This window comes from Medicago truncatula, chromosome 4 (genome assembly GCF_003473485.1).
Source record: "Medicago truncatula cultivar Jemalong A17 chromosome 4, MtrunA17r5.0-ANR, whole genome shotgun sequence".
In the NCBI taxonomy this organism is placed as follows: Eukaryota; Viridiplantae; Streptophyta; class Magnoliopsida; order Fabales; family Fabaceae; genus Medicago; species Medicago truncatula.
The window spans coordinates 16,364,406-16,384,991 of NC_053045.1; the positions used below are offsets into that span (position 1 = coordinate 16,364,406).

At 32.3% G+C, this 20,586-nt stretch overlaps 1 long non-coding RNA gene across 2 annotated transcripts; it reads left to right on the forward strand.

The window, feature by feature from the left end:
* Positions 1-3,770: 3,770 nt before the first annotated feature.
* On the forward strand, positions 3,771-9,601 carry LOC25479410 (uncharacterized). Of its 2 annotated transcripts, XR_003008690.2 has the most exons (6): positions 3,800-3,989; positions 4,084-4,222; positions 4,311-4,346; positions 4,703-8,670; positions 8,946-9,084; positions 9,370-9,601. It is a non-coding gene; the product is annotated as an uncharacterized lncRNA (long non-coding RNA). The 2 variants fall into 2 exon arrangements; XR_003008689.2 differs by lacking the exon at positions 4,311-4,346 and having other exon boundaries at positions 3,771-3,989.
* Positions 9,602-20,586: the final 10,985 nt, after the last annotated feature.

The window sequence follows — 20,586 nt, forward strand, 5'->3', positions numbered from 1 at the left end:
AATGATCATACAAAATAACATTTTTAATCCTATGATAGCTGACGGTTGGAAATATTTTCAGAGAACCTTCAATATACCAGATAATGTTGAAGTTGTGTTTGAATTAAATGCTCCTACAACAGTGAATAACCGAGTGAATTCAGTTGAACACCCAACAAGCCTCATGGAAATCACTTTCCTTCAGAAAAAAGAAATCAGTTGTCAAAAATCATAAACAACAGCCACAATCATTGTAGTTGCATCCTACAACTGATGAAATTTTGAACAACCAATTAAAGGATCAAATTATCTCTTTTTTCACACACACTAAAATTACAAATACATATAGCAATGAAAAATACATTTCAAATCATTCACCATAGCAACAAAATCAAACCATATCACATATCAACTAATCCTAAACAAAACAAATTAAACCTTTTTCAATTTATCGGCAATGGTTTAGAGAAACCCAAAAATACAGAATTTCATCACAAAGAAACCAAAGAATCAGCATAAGAACACACGTATTATGAAAGCTTTTTCACAGCACATGTTCACTCAAAAAAAAAAATCACAACACATTTTAGTACTAGGCCAATGTTAGAAGACTTCATCAATTCCCCTGGACATAAACAATAAAAAAAATAATCTATAACAAGAAAAATACAAATTAGTTACTCTGCTGAAATTCATTTTCACAGTAAGATTTTTAAAATTACTACAAAATTATACATAGGAAACTAAATCCTAAACTTCCAAATCACAAACACTTCCAAATCCTAAACTTCACAATCAGCATAGATAAAAGATAAATTATTACTTCAAGAACAACAAAACAGGGTTACTGGGTCATCAAATTTCAACATTCACTCAAAAAAGTAGTAAAATCCCATTTTAACATTTCACTCAAAATTTCAAAACAGGGTTACAGATTTTAATGAAACAATGGGTTACTGGATAACATTACTTTAAAAATACTCATAACAACAGCGTAAAACAAGAAAAGATTAATAAGGTTTTGAGGATTACCAGAGTAAGAGAGAGGATAGTTGTGTTGTTGAAGAGGCTATGTTGTTGAAGAGGTTTTGAGTTGAGCACCGATTTAGACATAACACCAATTGAGTGAGTCAGTTGAGCACCGATTGAGTGAGTTGACCATGATTGAGCACCGATTGAGTACCGATTGAGTGGTTAGGCTTTGGGGGTGAGCGATTGAGAGTGAGAAGATTCAGGGAACAAAGACTTCGGGGATGAAATTGAGAAAAATTTTGACATTTGAGAGTGACGTAGACATAATTGGGTCTTAGGGTTTAGAGAAAATTTTGGGAAAGTGAGATAGAGCGGGAGGTGAAACTAAGTATTGGAGTGAATGAAAAATTTGGCCAGGGAATGGGAAATTAACAACACGCCTTCTAATTTAAAAAAAAAAAAAACTTGCGACTGTTCACTATAACTGTCGCAACAACTGTTGCGAATATGCACATTGAGGCAGTTATAAGGTAAGGGTCGCAATTGCAGTGTCGCAAAATGCTGATTTTCTTGTATTGTATTTTGGTTTCAATTTTTTTAAATATGCAGGTTACAATTCCATCAATTGTGTTACTAAAATACCTTTATTTCAAAGCAGAAGTTTAATACCAAACGAAACCAAATATTTTGATATCCAACTAATGGGATCTAACTTAGCCAAATCAATAATGGTTAGCTCTTCCTTAAGTTAAATTTATAATATTTATCTTAATAAGTCAATCTATGATTAATTTTTATATTACCTTTTTCATCCAGGAATTATCAGAAGATTTTGGAAACTATCTCAGCTACAACGTATGCAATCAAATAATGTTGTGTGGAGATTGTGGACATAACCAAATGTTTGATATAATTACAACCAATGCTAACCGAAAAATCATACAATTAGGATATCGATGGAAATTATTTTGTAAAAGAAGCCGTTTTATTCCAGGACGTTATATCAGATTCAAATTTTTATTACATAATTGTTATACATGTAACGTTTTTATGCTTTAAATGTACTGCACCATGTAATAATATCAAATGTCTAATTATGTGATTACCATGTTTAATATTATATTATGTAATGTTTTTGTACCAGATTAATGGATTATTATTATTCCCATGTCCAACACTTCAATTGTAGATTATTCAAATTTCACTTTATTCAATTTTTTACTTATTAGCAAATACTCAAAACCAGATTACTTTCAATACTATCAATTTAATTCATCCTGGGATTAATTTTACATCATGGATCTAAATATATCAAAATTGATACTATGAGGAACATCTAAAATAATTTCAATTGGCAAATAACTTTCAAACCAAGTTATAAAAACACTTTCGATGGCCCAACCAACATATATTACTAACCAAAAATTCGTTTACTAATATAACACCTGTTTTTTTCTATTTCCACCTTATTCACTTTTTCCATTTACTTTTTCCTTTCCTCAAAAATGTACTTCATTATTTCATTTAAATTATTGTTTTTTACTTTATTACTTACTCAACTATTGTTTGTTTTTTTTAACATTTTATACATTTTTTACAATACAATAATTGTTTTTTTCATATCTGTTTTTTAATTCTATTATATATACATTTTAAACATTTACCAAAAACAATTATTAATCATAAAATTCATAGTAACAAATTCACCCTCAACCGACTAGTACTCGTGCGGATGCACGGGTCTGTTACTAGTATGTATTGAAAAATGCATTTTAAAATGTGTGTTGCTGGCATTTCTCTTTAGAAGAAGATAGAGGTGAACATTATGCATAGGTTCATTCTATTTGAAGGTGTATTTGGAGCATTAAATTATTTGATTAGTCATTGTTTTTTATTCAAAGAAGATGATGACGAATAAAATGGAAAAAACAAAAAAAAAAAGGTTTTGATGGTTCACTTTAAGATACAACAAATTTTCATGATCCAACGATCCTCTCTTTAAAAAATAATGATGAAATGGTTTAAATTAAATAAATTAATAATGTTTACGGTGGACCACTTACAATGTTAGTACACTTAAGCCCTACAAAACCTAAACTAAATTCTAAAAGCAAACATGGAAGAATTTTTGGGTGTTACATACATCGTCGTCAATCATAAACTTTTTGGGGTGATAGTCATTTTTGTCTTTAAATGTGCAATGAATAGCCATACTAGTCCCTCCTTAAAAAAAATAGTCACAATAGTCCCTGTATGTATCGAAATTTTAAAATAGTCATTGAATGTGCACTTTGCTAGTCAAATAGTCACTGACGTTAAAATAGTCCCTCGATGTTGACAATAACTTTTTCTTATATGGATTGATACGAAAATAAGTAAATATTTATAGGGATTGATATTATACTAAGCAAGTATATTTAGAGACTGATATGACAATATTGACGAAATATTTTTACGCGAGAAACTATTTTGACTAATAAAGTTCACAATCAAGGACTATTTTGCAATTTCAATACATTCAAAGACCATTATAACTACTCCTTATATATTCAAGGAACAAAAAAATTATTACCCCTTAACTTTTATGCTCTATGGAGGAATTATTAATGAATTTGAAATCTAAAATAAAGTATCTATAGATTTGCTATAGGCTAAGTCTCACATTAAATCAAACAATATTTCTCCTTTTTTTGTTATTACCCTTTTCTATCATGAAAGGTTATAAAATTGTTAAAATAAGAATAACTTATTATGATTGGTAAGTTTTTTTTTTTATGTAACATCTTTACTATAAATGCGAAGGGACAAACACAATACTTATATGTAATTGTTATTTTAATTATACGATTTTTTTTTACAACTCCGTAAGGGCTAAAATCTATATAATGTATGTATGAAGATGGTATTATAAATTTTAAATTGATAAACATACAATATTTATTACTTGTAAAGGGGAGAAAATATGGTTGAAGTTACCAAATTAGTTAATATTATGCTTATATTTCTTACCTTATTTGTTGTAGCATTGAGCATTGACAGTAAGCCGTTTTATATCCTTTTCAAATTTCTCTCGTTACTTACTACGTAATGTTTTATCTAATTTAATTTATACCATTTATATTTTCATCACAGAGGAGTATACTGTCTGCTCACTACATTCTGATTGTAAAGCATATGTGTGTCAATTACCTCTTAAACCAGAGTGTATTCTGCTGGAATATGTTCCCCATTTCTATCGTCTCACTTGTAGTTGTGTTTGAGCAATGTGACTGTAAGTTTTTGTTATAAATTTCCATGACCTATAATATTGCTATTATGTTTGGAACAATTAATTAGATTTTTTCTTTCTATTGTTGCAGACGTTATAGTTATGGATTTTGTACTCTAAGATGATGGTAATGAAATGAAATAGGAAATAAATTAATATTATTTAGATCATTGTCTAGATATTATTTCCATTTTTGCAATTGATAAAATCTTAGGGCACTTAAACGGTGCGGTTAGAAAACTGATTTTTTTGTTTAGCCAATAATATAACTTTGATGCCATGTCAGCTAATGTACCGTTGGTGGATCACTCTAAGTCTAAACTTTTCCTTATTACAAATCAGTCTTCATAGAAAACATAAATTACTTTTAATTTATTAACTTATTTTATTTAAAATAAAATCATTTATTGATTATGTACAAACTCTTTAATCATTTTTAAATTACAATTTCACTTTCGTCTTTCCTTGTCTCCTCATCTGCAGAAGGAGAGTTCGCCTTCTTCTTACTTTTGTGTTGTTCTTCATTCCATGGTGATCTTTTTATCCTCCAATTCATATGCTTCATCATTTTTGTTATGACTTACGGTAATAGCTCGGTGCCACCGCCGCCGGTGTTAGATCTAGCGTTGAACACTGCAAGTCCGTACTATGTTCATCCTAACAAAAATCCAGCAATTTCTCTTGTTACGAAACTCTTCACTCCCAGCAATTACCATTCATGGTCATGATTGATGCACATGGCTTTGATCGGAAAGAACAAATTCAAGTTCGTCGACGGTTCGATCTTGGCTCCTGATCCTTTTCATCCTAGTTATGATGCTTGGGAGAGGTGTAACAATCTTGTCCATTCATGGATTATCAATTATGTCTCTCCTTCAATTGCTCAGAGTATTATCTACAAATATCTTGCTTGTTTCAGAAATGTGATTTTTGAGAGGGATTGCGAGAGTTTGATTATGCAGATTCGTAGTGACATTGAGGAACCTAGAACCTATGTTGGGAATATAGTGAAAGGGATAAGATATCAGTGGGGGTTTAGCATGGGAAAGCAGAGTTGTTTCCCATCATACGAAAGTAAATGTTAGTTATTAGATTAAGTAAGGAACATATTCTTATTATACACTCTCATCACTAGGTTTTTTTGGTACTATCATCTATCATCATGTCTCCTTCATACCAACCCACCCACCTCCGGCATCAAAACCATCATCACATCTGTAATTTTTCTTCTTTCTAAGCAAACCCACATGTATTTTTTTCATCTCAAGTCTGTTTCATTTAAAATCTTTTTCATAAAGAAGTTGTCTTTTTCAATTGAAACTCATTCATTGAAACCCATATCATGATTTGTCCTAAAAAAAATCTAGGTTATTAAGATATTAAATTGACAAAGGAATCTTCATGTGTTCTTCAAATGAATCTTCATCATCTTCATGTTCCAAAAAACAACTTAATATAACACTTGTTTAATTAAAAATTAATTACTCATCTTCAATGTGTTCTTCAAATGATTCTTCATCATCTTCACCAATTTTTCTTACTAAAAGTTCAGATCTAAAAAACTACAACAACAAGAAGCTGTACAGATCTAGAAAATCACTACAACAATAGAACCAACAATAAAAGGAAGCTGTAAAAATATCAATTAAAATAATTTTGAAAAAAAAAACCATAATGTTCATGCTACTATTTTGATTACAATTAAGATATGGAACATGTGGTTTTGATGATGAGAAAATTTGAGGTGTGAATAATGTCAATGTGATTGAAGTTGGAATTAAGATACAAAATTATGGATGCCATGTGATTGAGATACAAAATTAAGATACATCATTATGTTCAAACCGATCAAACCTCGCCTCTTTAGCCCAGACACGACACTCCCCCACCCAAACACTATTCAAAGTTTGTAACAATTTAATATTATTTTTGACATTAAAAAACCTGGCAAACCCAAATTCCCGACCACGAGCATTCCTATGTCGTGCCACATATAAATAAGATAACATCCCACAAACTTCAAAGGCTTGACGTAATCGAAACAGTGGCAAATTCTCCGGAGAATTAGTAACATAAAAGTAGGCTTTATACCCGTGTTTAATTGTCAGACAAAGCCATATCTGTTAAGTGCCATTCTGCAGAAGCCACGCGACCTCCCACAAAGTTGGAGTTGCTTCCGTCATTCCCAACCCTAACCTCCTTCCGCTGCAGATCGAAGAAACCTTCCTTGAAACCTCTATCAGAACCCTGAAATCGATGATGTATATTACCTGTCGTCGCTTTCCGCTTCCGAGACCACACCACAATCCAATCTCCCCCATCCCCCCAATATCTGCCACCCTGGCTGGACCCCTATCCCCCGACGATGTCTCTTTGCCGGAGAAAAGCTCCGACATGGTTGCCCATGGCTAGCTCTAGGGTTCCCGCCTCTCCTACTCTCAAAATCTCTCATCGCTCTTTTTTTCTTCTAGATGATTAACAAACAAATAAATAAAAACATAAAACAACAAATCTTCTTCATCTTTAACGAAAAAAAAAACCTTCATCATTTTTTGTTTGTTTATAGGCATCCTGTTCCAAACAATCCTCATGTGTTCTTGTTCCAACTATTGATAAAAGTGCTTCATATTTTTCTTTCAACTCAATTCATTTCAAGCCCTCTCTTTCTTATTCTTTTTCAATCAATGTAAAACCTCAAATTATGAAAGGTTAATTTAAAAAATTAGATCTGAATTTTTTTAGTAACAAATCAAATCTAAAATTGAAAGTGAGCTTTATAGAAACTAATTAGATACAAAATCTATGAAGGGATGAGGAAACACAAAGAAATAGAACTGTTTTTTTTTTCTTCTCTCAATGGATGGAAGAAACCCAAATCTTAAACTGTTTGTTTCCTCCCTTTTGATTTCTTTTTTTCTTGGCATGACTCGCTCATGAGTCAACTGAGTCAACTCATTTCACAAAAAAAACTCAATCTAAACTCTCCCTTTCTGAATTCTTGTCTTCAAACTTAGAAAATAACAAGCAGAAACCCATAAATCTTCAACCAAATTCACATAACACTTCAACTGAAAACAACATATTCATAAATTTAACACAATTTCAGATTAGAGAATATAAGGGGTTAGGGTTTTTCAAATCAAAATAACAACAAACATGAGGCAAAATTAGAGGCTACATTCGGAATTTGGAAGGGAAGAAAATTAGGGTTTAGAATAAAAAAAATTGGCCTTTTGATTTATATTACAAGTTGTTGGAACACATGATTTTGAGTAAGGAGAGGAACGATGATGGTGAGAACATATTGGGTATGTGTTTAGAGGGAAGAGAAGGATATTGATAATGAAGAGAGACAAATGAAGAATGTTTGAGTTTGATAGAGAATTTAAAAAGGAGGTGTATGAAGAAGGAGATGGGTTTGAGAACTGGATGAGATTGAAGAAGGAGATGAGTTTGAAGATAATGAAGAGCACATTTTTTTAAGTTGTTTTTAAATATCTTTTTATAAATAGGAGGCCAAAATCTCAGCTTTTTAAAATTTAGGGATTGAAAAATGGAGTTTAACCTTTTAAATAATGGTAATAATTCTAAATTCTAAATGGATTAAAAAATATTAAAATTACAAAGTCAATGTGCCACATAGGCAAATTCTACTGACATAGGCTAAATGAGGGACCAAAACCAAAGAATTTGATATTACAAGGATGTAATCAATTTCTTTTAATAACATCCAAAATCAGAATTGCTCAATATTACAAGGATTAAAAACAGTAGTAACCCTTGTTTTTTATTCAAAGATGATGATGAATAAATGGAAAAAAATTAGGTGTTGATAGTTCACGAACAAACGAAATATTTTAACGCGAGAGACTATTTTGACTAATACAGTTCACAATCAAGGACTATTTTAGAATTTTAATACATTCAATGACCATTTTTACTATTCTTTATACATTCAAGGACCAAAAAGATTATTAGGCCTTAACTTTTTAATGCAATAGAGGAATAATTAATGAATTTGAAATGTAACAAAAGTAGCTATAGATTTGCTATAGGCTAAGTCTCACATTAAATCAAAACAATATTTCTCCTCTTTTTTATTATTATCCTTTTCGATCATGAAATGTTATAAAATTGGTAAAATAAGAATAACTTATTATGATTGGTAAGTTTTTTTTTATGTGACCTCTTTACTAAATGCTCTGAAGAGACAAACACAACACATGTACTTAAGAGTCACTTAATTGTTATTTTAATCATAATATATTTTTCCAAGTCCGAGCTCAAATCTATATAATGTATGTATGAAGAATGTATTATAAATTTTAAATTGATAAAAACATACAATATTTATTACTTGTAAAGGGGAGAAAATATGGTTGAAGTTACCAAGTTAGTTAATGTTATGCTTATCTTTCTTACCCTATTTGTTGTTGCATTGAGTAATGACAGTAAGCCTTTTTCTAACCTTTTCAAATTTCCTTTAATACTTACTACATAATGTTTTATCTACATTAATTTACGGTCTTCTTAACTAGTGTTTCTATGGCACTCTTTAAGCATCTTTGATTTAGTAATTATTCTTTTAAAAAGTCGAATATTACAATTTTTAATGCATTCAATATACAATTTTTCATTAAAAATTTATTATTTTAAATGCTTAAAGAGTGCTCTGGAAACACTAATTAACATTTCCCATTAATTTATACCATTTTTTTTATTACAGCGGAGTATACCGACTGCTTGCAACATTCTGATTGTCAAGCATATGCGTGTGAATTACCTTTTAAACCAGATTGTCTTATGGTGGAATATGCTCCCCAGTTCTTTCGTCTTGCTTGTGGCTGTGTTTGAGCAATGTGACAGTAAGTTTTCACTAAAAAATTCCACGACCTATGATTTTGTTATGCTTGCTAGAAGACACCCTTTATGAAGGTGTTTTTTAGTAAGTTATCTTATAGACATTTGCTAAAAGACACCAACTAACTTTTATGAAGGTGTTTTTTAGGAAGTTATAACTAAAAAGTTGATAATCACAACTTGAGGTGTGGTTTACTAAAAAAACACCTTCATGGGTGTCTTTTGGCAAATCCCTTTTGTTATTATGTTGGGAACAATTAATTATATTTTTTTTCTATCTATTTTTGCAGACGTTATAGTTATGGATTTTGTACTCTAAGATGATGGTAATCAAATGAAATAAGAAATAAAATAATATTATTTAGATCCTTGTCTAGATATTATTTCCCTATTTGCAATTGGTAAAACTTTAGAAGTATGGGATGGAGACTAAACAATTTGTGGAAATTTTATAAAGAGATATTTATATTATTGAATTTGCATAATATTAGTGTAGTTTAATATTTAACGGTGTTTTGCATATATTTTTTTTAGTAGAACTCTTACCTTAATGATGACATTTTGTTTATAATCATTAATTTTTAAAATTTTATCGTATCGATTTTTTCATATTGATACATAAAAATTTGTTTCGACGTATATAGGAAATCCGTAAATTTGGGACGAATAAAATTTAATATTTTAATTAGTAAAAGTTAATTGAATTGAAAAATAGTGCTTTTTTTTGTGTAATTCCAATTGACATGAGTTCCTTCTAAGATATCAGAGTGGACTTGCTTAAGCTTTTCACCTGTCAAAGAACAAAACAATCACACAGTCCTTTCAACCATTCATACGGTTGAAATTGGGGCCTAACTCACTCTTATCTATTTTTTATTTTTTAGTAGTATTTAAACCTTTCTTCCTTCCATTAAGATGAATGTAATATAACTATTTATAGATTTATTAAACATACAATGGATTTCGTCCACTTCGATCTTATGTATGTAAATATGATGATGATAAATTTCAACAATCCTCACCTAACAAATTGGTTTTGTGGGCTTGTGTACGACCCAATCACAATTTTTAAGATGATATCAGAGTCTTCTCCAAAATCTATTGGACACCTGCTATCAGGTTTCCACTATCGGGTCACCCACCATTTATATCCACACATAATGCTCAATAGTGCTGGTCGTAAAAGATGTATTAAAGAGTTTCACAGCAGACAAAATATTACCTAAACATGTGTTTATAAGTGGGGGCAATCGCCACCTCACAAGCCGGTTTAGTGAAAATGTGTTACGGCCAATCATAATTTTTAAGACACACCTAATTTGATTCCTGCCCACCTTCAAATGCATAACATCTAGATAAATATAGATATATTAGCAAAGAAAGGCATTGTCATCCCGAGAATCGGAAATATCCATTAGAAAAGTTTAAGGTGTTAGGATGATGGATTCATCCACTAGATAAATATAGATATATTGGAAGTTTGGAAAATTTCTCCCTAACAATTGAAGCAACATGGCTGGTCCAGAAAAAATTATGAGATGATCAGATTATATCTAAACAATATTGTTGCCTTTATTCATTTCCTTTTTGTGTCTTCATTGTCTCAACAAAGCAACACATACACCAATAATCATTACACTTTTTTCACTTTTCACTTTGTTATAGCTATACAATCACACCATCATGGTTGATATGCTAGGCTCATTTGTCTCTGCTATCTTGCAAGTACTGTTGGATAGGATAGCTCATCGTGATTTTATCGACTTCTTTAGGGGAAACCATCTTGATGAGGCACTTCTAGACAAGTTGAAGATGTTTTTGCTATCTGTCACTACAGTGCTTAATGATGCTGAGGAGAAGCAGTTTTTTGATCCATTCGTGAAGGAATGGGTTGATAAGCTTAAGAATGCTGCCTATGATGCTGATGATGTCTTGGATGAGATAGCCACCAAAGCCATACAAGACAAGATGGATCCTAGGTTCAACACAACCATACATCAGGTAAAAGATTATGCTTCCTCTCTCGATCCCTTTTCTGAACGAGTTCAATCTAAAATTGGTAGGGTAGTTGAGAGGTTGAAATCTATATTAGAGCATAAAAATCTTCTTGGTCTTAAGGAAGCGGGTGTAGGTAAACCACTCTCGTTAGGTTTGGAGACAACTTTTTTGGTGGATGAACATCGTGTGTACGGTAGACATGGTGATAAGGAGGATTATAGACTTCTTGTTGGCTGGAGACTCCAATGGAGAGTGGGTGCCGGTAGTTGCGATTGTTGGAATGGGAGGGGTAGGAAAGACTACTCTTGCTCAAGTTTTGTACAATGATGAACGAGTGAGGAACCATTTTCAATCTAGATCATGGGCCTCGGTGTCAGAGACTTCAAATGTGAATGAAATAACTGAAGGGATTTTAAGAGAGGTTTTTCAAAATTTTATAATCCTCTTAGCGGAACAAATCCCATTGAAACGGATCTTGATTAAATCATTAATCACAAATCAAACAGAAACTTAAACACTTTAAGATTCATGTGTTTACCTCTTGAAGAGCAGAACCTTTGTAGAAGAAATATTTCTAATCACGAGCAAAGCAAAGCAGCGATGCCTCTACTCAGTCCACACGAACATAACTTCTCCGATGACCGGTGCTAGCCAATTCCAACGAAGATTCAGAGAGAACAAGATTTAGAGAGCGGCGGCTAGGGTTTCACAACTTTTGTGAATTAGGTTAAGCACTCACCAAAATTTAGTAATGCTTCAACACAAGGGTTCTATTTATAGAATCACTTGTGTGGACAACAAGACAACACTTAAATACACCGTACCTTACGGTGGGCCGCGTTTCTCTATTTTTCGTAAATTAAATAATAAAATCATATTTAATTATTTAATTAATAATAAGTCTCACTTATTATTTTATAAATAAGCCTCACTTATTATTTTATAAATAAGTCTTACTTATTTATTTCTCTCATCTATCTGTCCTTTGTGTGTGACCCTATAGGTTCCCGTAACGTTGACAATAATATTAAATCTGATATTTAATATTATAAACAGTGAGCGGTATCTAGCAACACGTCACTGCTACCCAAGTGACGAGAATGTCATGTGATATGACGAAACCTTTCTGTGATAATGATCATGTGTATAATTACCCTTTTGCCCTCATGTTTATATTGAACACAAGGCATAGACCGTGTCATCCTTGTCTAGTTCAATATTGGGCCCGTAGACATTTCTCCTGTTATGTAGGAGGGGAAAATTCCATCTAGGTCACTCATGTCCCTCAGCATGATTCATGGAGTACCCATCAACCAACTTTAGAGTCATCTTGTTACGGAAAACGTTTGAATGGTGACAAAGCACTCGACTCCAACATCTAGGGTACATAGTGGTTTCAGGTCGAAGGGTGGAATACACCACTATCACTATGAGAATATCTTATGACACTTTTCATAACTTTTACTATGTAGTATTCTCATGGCGGATCAATCCAATATAAATATTACTCCTAATATTTATATCTATGTGAAGACTTGATAACTCTTTATCCATGATCTGTGAGATGTGATCATCAGTCTACCTACATAATAGTCTCTATGCTTTAATGATATCCCACTTCTCAATAAAGCTTGACTACAGATACTTTGAGAATAGTTTTCTTATGTTTAATGGGCTCTCACAATTAAGTTATACTTAATGTTCCATTAAACGGGCTAACTATTCTAGGGACTTTATTATTTTGAAACAAAACAAAATCAATAAAGAAATGCCTTGTTATTATATATTCACAATATATATTTATATCAATATCATGATACAAAGTTAAAACCAATCAATATAGATTGGCTATTAGGGCTTATTCCAACAATAACCAGAAAAGCTTTTGAGTGTTTCACTTTGATGTATTCTAATATCTCAGACTTGAATATACTCCAAATCAAACTTAAGGATAGACTGGTCGGACAAAGGTTTCTACTTGTTCTTGATGGGTTTTGGAATGAGAACTTTCTTGACTGGGATATCTTCCAAAGACCCTTTCTATCAGGAAACTATGGTAGTAGAAGTCACAACGCGTAGTCAAAGTGTTGCAACATTGATCGGAGCTGATTTAATTCATTCCCTCTCGCATTTATCTCATGAAGATACTTGGAAGTTATTAGCTAGTCATGCATTCAACTTAGTGAACCCGACCGAGCATCCCATGTTGGCTCAAATTGGCCAAAAAATAGTAAAAAAGTGCAATGGTCTCCCTCTAGCCGCAAAAGCACTAGGGAGTCTCCTACGTACAAAAGATGTTGGGGAGTGGGAAGGTATATGTTATAGTAGGATATGGGAATTACCAACTGATAAGTGTAGCATTCTTCCTGCCTTAAGATTGAGCTACAGTCATCTACCTTCTCATTTAAAGCGATGTTTTACTTATTGTTCCATCTGAATCAGTGAAAACTGTTTTTGGAGAAAAAAGTAGAAAACAAGAGAAGAGAAGAACCAAGAGGGAGAACCGATCGATAAACCAATCTAAAGTAAAGGTGGGACTAACTTTCTCTAATTCTGAGTTGTATGATTCTGAAAATGGATTTAACAAGTTGTAGGTTGTAGTTTTGAGGATTGGAGAATTAGGTTAAAAGTTGGAGAATTGATTAATTAAGAGTGAGAATCTGTTGAATTGATGTAGAAATAATGTCCAGACCTTAGACTATTCATAGAACCATGATTAGAATCAGTTTTAAGGTTAGAACCATGGGATTGGGTGAATTTTTGAGAAAATCTGCATTCTGTCCGAGCTGACATTCATCGCTCGCCTAGGCGAGTAGCTTCCTTGGCCTCTTGAGTGATGAAGTTCATCACCCGCCTTGCAAGTAATCCCCCTCGCCTCGCGAGTAACCCAGATGTTGCTCGCCATTGTGAGTAGTTGCTCACCATAGCGAGTTGACTAGTGAGGAAAACATAATTTTGTGAATTAATGTTAGAGGTCAAGTTTTAGATGGTTTTGAGTGCCTTAACCTGTTTAGGAATGATTAGGCAAGTTTTTGGATCAAAATTGAACATAGAGAAGTTAAGAATGAGATTTTTGAGTGAAAAATGTCAAAACTCCCGAGAGCCTTGATTCCTAGTTCGCCATGGCGAGTAGCTAGTTCGCCATAGCGAGTACCTTTTTTTCTAAACTCGCCATAGCGAGTAGAGTGGCTCGCCTCGCGAGTTACTCAGTGGCAGTCAACCTTGTTTAGGGTTCTTGCGATCATTGTCGCACGTGAGCTTATGAGTTGGTCTTTGGGATAGGAATCAAAGTTGTTTAAGATTATAATGAGGTTCAGAGAGCGTGAATTAAGATGATTAATGTTGTTACTTAATGTGAAATACTTATATTATGTGGAAGATGGTTGATATAGAAATTATTATTGCTTATATCATTCAAGATGTTATTATTTATATTGCTATGCTGCATGTTATTTAATGTTGATGTCTCTGCTGTTGTGATTATTAATATTCATTAAGATGCAAATGTTGGTCTAAGTTGCAAAGTCGTAAGATGTTGTTCCAAGTTATTGGAGTCATATAAGTTGTTCAAGTTTGTCTAAGTTGTAAGTTGTTGAGTCCATGCATACTCATTAAAGTTGAGGGCTTGATGCTCTAGAATGTATATTCATACATATTACGTTGAGGGCTTGATGCTCTGTAAGTTGAGGGCTTGATGCCCTGTGAGTGTATTTATGCTCTTTATGTTGGGGGCTTGATGCCCTGGTTGGTACCACATGCATGATTAAGAAGTTGTATTTGCATTGTCAAGATGATTAAGATGTCGAAGTTGCATTGTCAAGTTGAAGTCGTGTCGCATTGTCATTGTTGTTAAGTTGTTATTTATCAATGAATTTTTAATGAAGAATTACGTGAAGAATTAATATTATTAAATGAAGTTGATTAAGTTGTTAAGTGCATTTGATGAATTATATGCTTATTATTATTGAATGTGAAATCTCACCCCTTCTGTTTGAATGTTGCCTCTACGTGGATAACGTGCAGATTAAGCAAGGATAGTTGTTGAAGTGAGTGACTCTTTCATGTGTCGTCTTAGGGTCGCTCTGATACGTAACGGGATTGGGATCTTTACTTGTTTTCCATGTGTTACATATTTATTATGATTTTATGTTGAAGATTTGTCTAGACTGGATTTTAATAAGTTGTTTAAGTTGAGGCCGTTGTGCCAACACGATGTTTAATTTAAATGTTTTTCCGCTGCATTGAGATTTAAATTGATGACATGAGATGATTGAAATAAATAGTAATTTTACTATATTTATATTTGAAAGAAGTGTAGCATCCTGTTTTAGTTGTTTACTCTGATTTATGCAAAAAATTTCAATTTGGGAAAACGGGGTGTTACAGATGATGTCGATGATTATTGATGATTATGATGATAATGTGATGATGACTCTTAATTGAATTATGACTTAGACTTCATCTATTAGTAATAATAATTCTTAATGTAATACTTCTTAATAACTCAACCAACTTCTAATCATTATTAACTTCATATTCATCACATTATAAACATCTTCATATAGCACATAATAACCAAATCATAACCAACATAGATCATCACTTCATAAATATCATCTTTTAACACACAACATAATCATCATCTCACAATAACATAAACAACACAATATAATCATCATCTCATAATAACTTAAACAACACAACATAATCATCACTTAATAATAATAATCATATACAGCACAACATAATCATCACTTCATAATAACATAAACAACAACATAATCATCATCTTATAATAACATAAGCAATAACATATTCATCCTCTTATAATAATATAAACAACAACATAATCATCATCTCATGATAATATAAACAACAACATAATCATCTCCTCATAATCACATAAACAACACAACATAATCATCATCATGTAACATCATAATTCATCATATCATAAACATCTTCCCATAAAAATATAAACAACACAACATAATCATCTCCTTATAATCACATAAACAACACAACATAATCAGGGGTGAGAAATCCTGCCATAAAAAAATAATAGGGAAAAGCATGCACATTAAATACATATCAAAAGAATATAGTCTCCACTATCTCATCAGTCTCAACAGTTACTATGTATAATCTCTTCATTTTACAAGTCACAGCAGCACATCCTATTCACACTCAAACACCCAATACAACTTCATCATATATATGCATATGGACTCTCCTAACGACCTATATGATTGTGGTACCACACCTATCGTCATAATTTGCCAGAGGTATGTTACTGGACTTTCATCGTCATAATTTGCCAGAGATATGTTACTGGACTTTCATCGTCATTTCGTCATCATGATTCCTAGACTCGACTCTATATGCATGCATGAGACAGACTCTTCAAGTATTAAAAGATCATAACATCATCAACAAATCAGAATCATAAATTCGGACTCTTCCTATTATGCACGACATCAAGACAAACACATCATCATCATAAGTCAACATCGTCATTTTCATCATCAATGTATATTAGACACCATCATTCAAGTCATCATCATAGTTATAAGTCGTCATTCTCATAGTCTATATATAACATCATTACTCTCATCATCATACTGATATAGTTATCGTCATCCTCATCATCACTAACATATAAACATTATAATTTCTCATCGTATTTATTTAATTACACACACATATATATATAATATCTTCGTCATCACTCTTCGTCACATTATGGATTCCTCATTATTCATCTCTATCAACCGTTTATATCACCATTGTATCTCTTCACTAATCCAACCCTTACGCGTAATTCAATTCTACGTCAACTTCCCTATATTTTATTTTACTATTCATTTTACGAACATACATTATTCTCTCATCTATTCTAGAATCTATAAACTTTATTCCTAATATCATACCATATTCCTCATTCTTGATCTCAAGTTCTTTTCTTATTCACTATCATTACATGCAAAGTCTCCGCTCTATATATCTAGGTTTTTCCTCACAATTGTTATTAACTCTTTCCTACTTATTCTCCTCAATAAAACGATTTTATATCTTATTACTTGTTCTCACGTTCGTCGTCATCTATACATGGTCCGTCCCCTAATCTTAACTTCATTTTAATTTTAATATTATTATCTAACCTAATACTTCATTATAATTCGAGGTTTCATTCTCTTGATATCGGTCGTTATTATTTTCGTCACTCATTGCATCTACTACTTCTTATCCTCTTTCCTATGCATCTTGCTCCCTGCTAATCGATCATCTTCTTATTCATCGTTATCATCATTCCTGTTATGTTTTCAGTCCTTAATATACAACTCCTTACCTTCTCTTACATTTCGTCTTAACGATCTTCTCATCGTTTACAATCATATTCTTTATTCACTTTTTTTTTACACCTTAAATGTTACTGTCTAACACTCATCTTAAGTTCTTTAACTACTTTGGTTCATTCGCTCTTTTACAACATAACAATATTAATGAAAAGCACCAACAACTTAAACATCATTCATTTTCCACATAAGGCATATAAATATTTCACATAACCAACAACAGCAACATAGGCATCACATAAACATCTTGAGATATAACAACATCAAATGATAATCAACATCAACTTAAACATCTTATATAATTCACATAATGCATATACAAATATATTACATTACTATCAACATTAAATCATATTATAACAGCATCACAGATCATCAGTAATGTTATATTCAACCTCCATTCCTACCCCAAGGATCAACTCACAACATGGGTTAAATAATCTTAAACACCTTAATTGAACTCATATTACTTCTAGTTTTGAGGGTTGGAATTATTCCATAAGTTTTGGATTAACTTAGAAAAGGTTATACTGAATTTTCCTAAGATTTCACTAAGACCTCCTTGGACTAATTTCATCATATCTCAAAAACTAAAAATCATTTTCAAGTCAAACCAAAGCCACTGTAAAGCTAACTCAATTATCTACAACTTTCATGTTTACACTGAAAGCAAATTCAAAACAGAAAAGGGTGAAAATTACGAATATTTTCCAGATTTTCCTGCCAGAAAATTGGGGGCCGATTTTGACAAATCGGTGGCCGATTTTCGTCGAACCAAAGCTAGAAAATTAGCTCAGAAATCGGTGGCCGATTTTGGCAACTCGGGGGCCGATTTTGAGCTTCACAACAGTTCAAAAATCAGTTTAACAATGCGTTTTTCACTTAAGAATCACTCTTAATTCACTAGACTCAAAACACAAACTCTCAAATTTGTTAGGAAACTTAACCTATGATTATTCTACAACCTGAACATCAATTCTTAACACAATTACCATGGTTTCTACACTTTTCTAATCAAACTCAACAATGGAAAACCTAATTCCCAATTCTCAAACTAAACCTCCAACATGTTAAATCTAATTATCAGAATCATAGGCTTATGAAGATTGAATGCCAGTCCCACCCTTACCTTAGAATGAATGATCGGCGGCTTCTCTCTCTCTTGGTTCTCCTCTTATCTTGTTTTCTCCCTTTTTCTCCAAAAAGCAGTTTCACGTAAAAACGTTTCTAAACCTAGTTTTCTTCTTATATCTCTCCTCATTCTATTTTTCTTATTCCCTATATTTCCACTAAACTCCTCTAAATTCCAAAACAGCCCCACATCTCAATATTTATTTTATTTTCAAATCTTATTCTATTAAATACTAAAATAAGCCACTTAATAAATCACATAATCATTTAAATATATTCTAAACTCATTAAAAATAATCAAATAAAACAAATAATTCAAAGAGGGCGTTACATCAACCATTATCAAACTGTGGAAACGAAAGTGGAGGGTTTGATAATTTTTTATCCATCATCTCAAATATCAATTCATAAAACGAAAGTGGAGCTTTGATATTCGAACAAGTGAATTTAGACAAAGATTGTAAAGGCAGCGAAATAGTCTTTACAATCTTTGAGACATATAGTTTCGAACTTCAAGGATTCTAAATTGTGATCAAGTCAGCGAAATAGGCTTGGTTGCAACTTAGGACCAAAATCTAATAGTAATCAAGTCAGCGAAATAGGCTTGGTTGCTAGAGGAACAAAAGAGAAACTGTCTTGAGAAATTAGGTCTAACATAAAGTTATAAGTTTAATAGTTTGGTTTGAGAAGGACTTGTCGTTAGGATGAACCAATAATCCCAAGGCTTTTATCTTTTCTTTTATTTTCTTGTAATTAAAAATCCAAACTTTTATCTAAAATTCTTTCATCTAATCATCATTAAAAGTTAATTGAATTCATAACTCCCTGTCGGAACGATACTCTATTTTTACTACTTCGATAGAACCGTGCACTTGCGGTTTTATCTCATCAATATATAATTCATCAATTGAATCTACCACCCTAAATATCATCAATACATCAACATATATAAATATATTTCATGATCACATCATTATCAACATATTCAACTTCAATCACCATCAACGACTCATGCAATGACTTGACAACACCATTAAGACTCCTCAACAAAATACGACTATGCACATGCATGTGGTACCATTTACGCGTTTGAATGACAAGGCATTCCAGGGCATGAGACCTCACCGAATTTGAATGGTTAAAGCATTCACAGGGCATAAGCCCTCACCAATTTGAACGACAAGGCGTTCCAGGGCATAAGCCCTCACCGCTTTGAACGACAAGGCGTTCCAAGGCATGAGCCCTCACCACTTTATGTTTATGCAATGGACTCAACATGTGTATATCTACATACAACTCAACAATGCATACAACGACATCTGCTACCTGATGATGCATATATATATATATATATATATATATATATATATATATATATATATATAAATATGACTTACAACCCAACAATTCAACAACGTGTATGATTTATTTAGATATAAGCATACATCACAGTCATCAACAAATCATTAAAATTAATTCAATAGCTCCAGAAAATAACACAATTAACTAGAATCAAGTTCCTTCATCAAGTTCATTCATTTATATTCAAACAGAGCAAACAGCTTCAGGTACAGGGAAACTCGCCTCGCGAGCACATCTGCTCGCTATTGCGAAATCAGGAAATGGGTTACTCGCGGTGACGAGTACGAGGCGAACGAGAAAAAGGGTGCTCTCGGGAGTTTTGACATTTTTCTCACTAAAACTTCATTTTTAAGCTCCCTATTCATCTTTTTAATCTGAAAATTGTCCCAGTCCTCTCTAAAAACATTCAGGCACTCAAAACTAACCAATTTATACCTTATAACAACAATTTGAAAATCAGATTTTGCTCACAGGTACTCGCCATGGAGAGTTGTCTTGCTCGCGAGGCAAGCTATGAACATTGCTCACTCGCGAGGCGGGAAAGGCTACTCGCCTAGGCGAGCGATGTAACACCCACTTTCGTTTAATTAATTATTTAATCGATTTTAGACGATTATATTATATTTATATAATATATGTGTGAGTTTTGTTGATTTATGA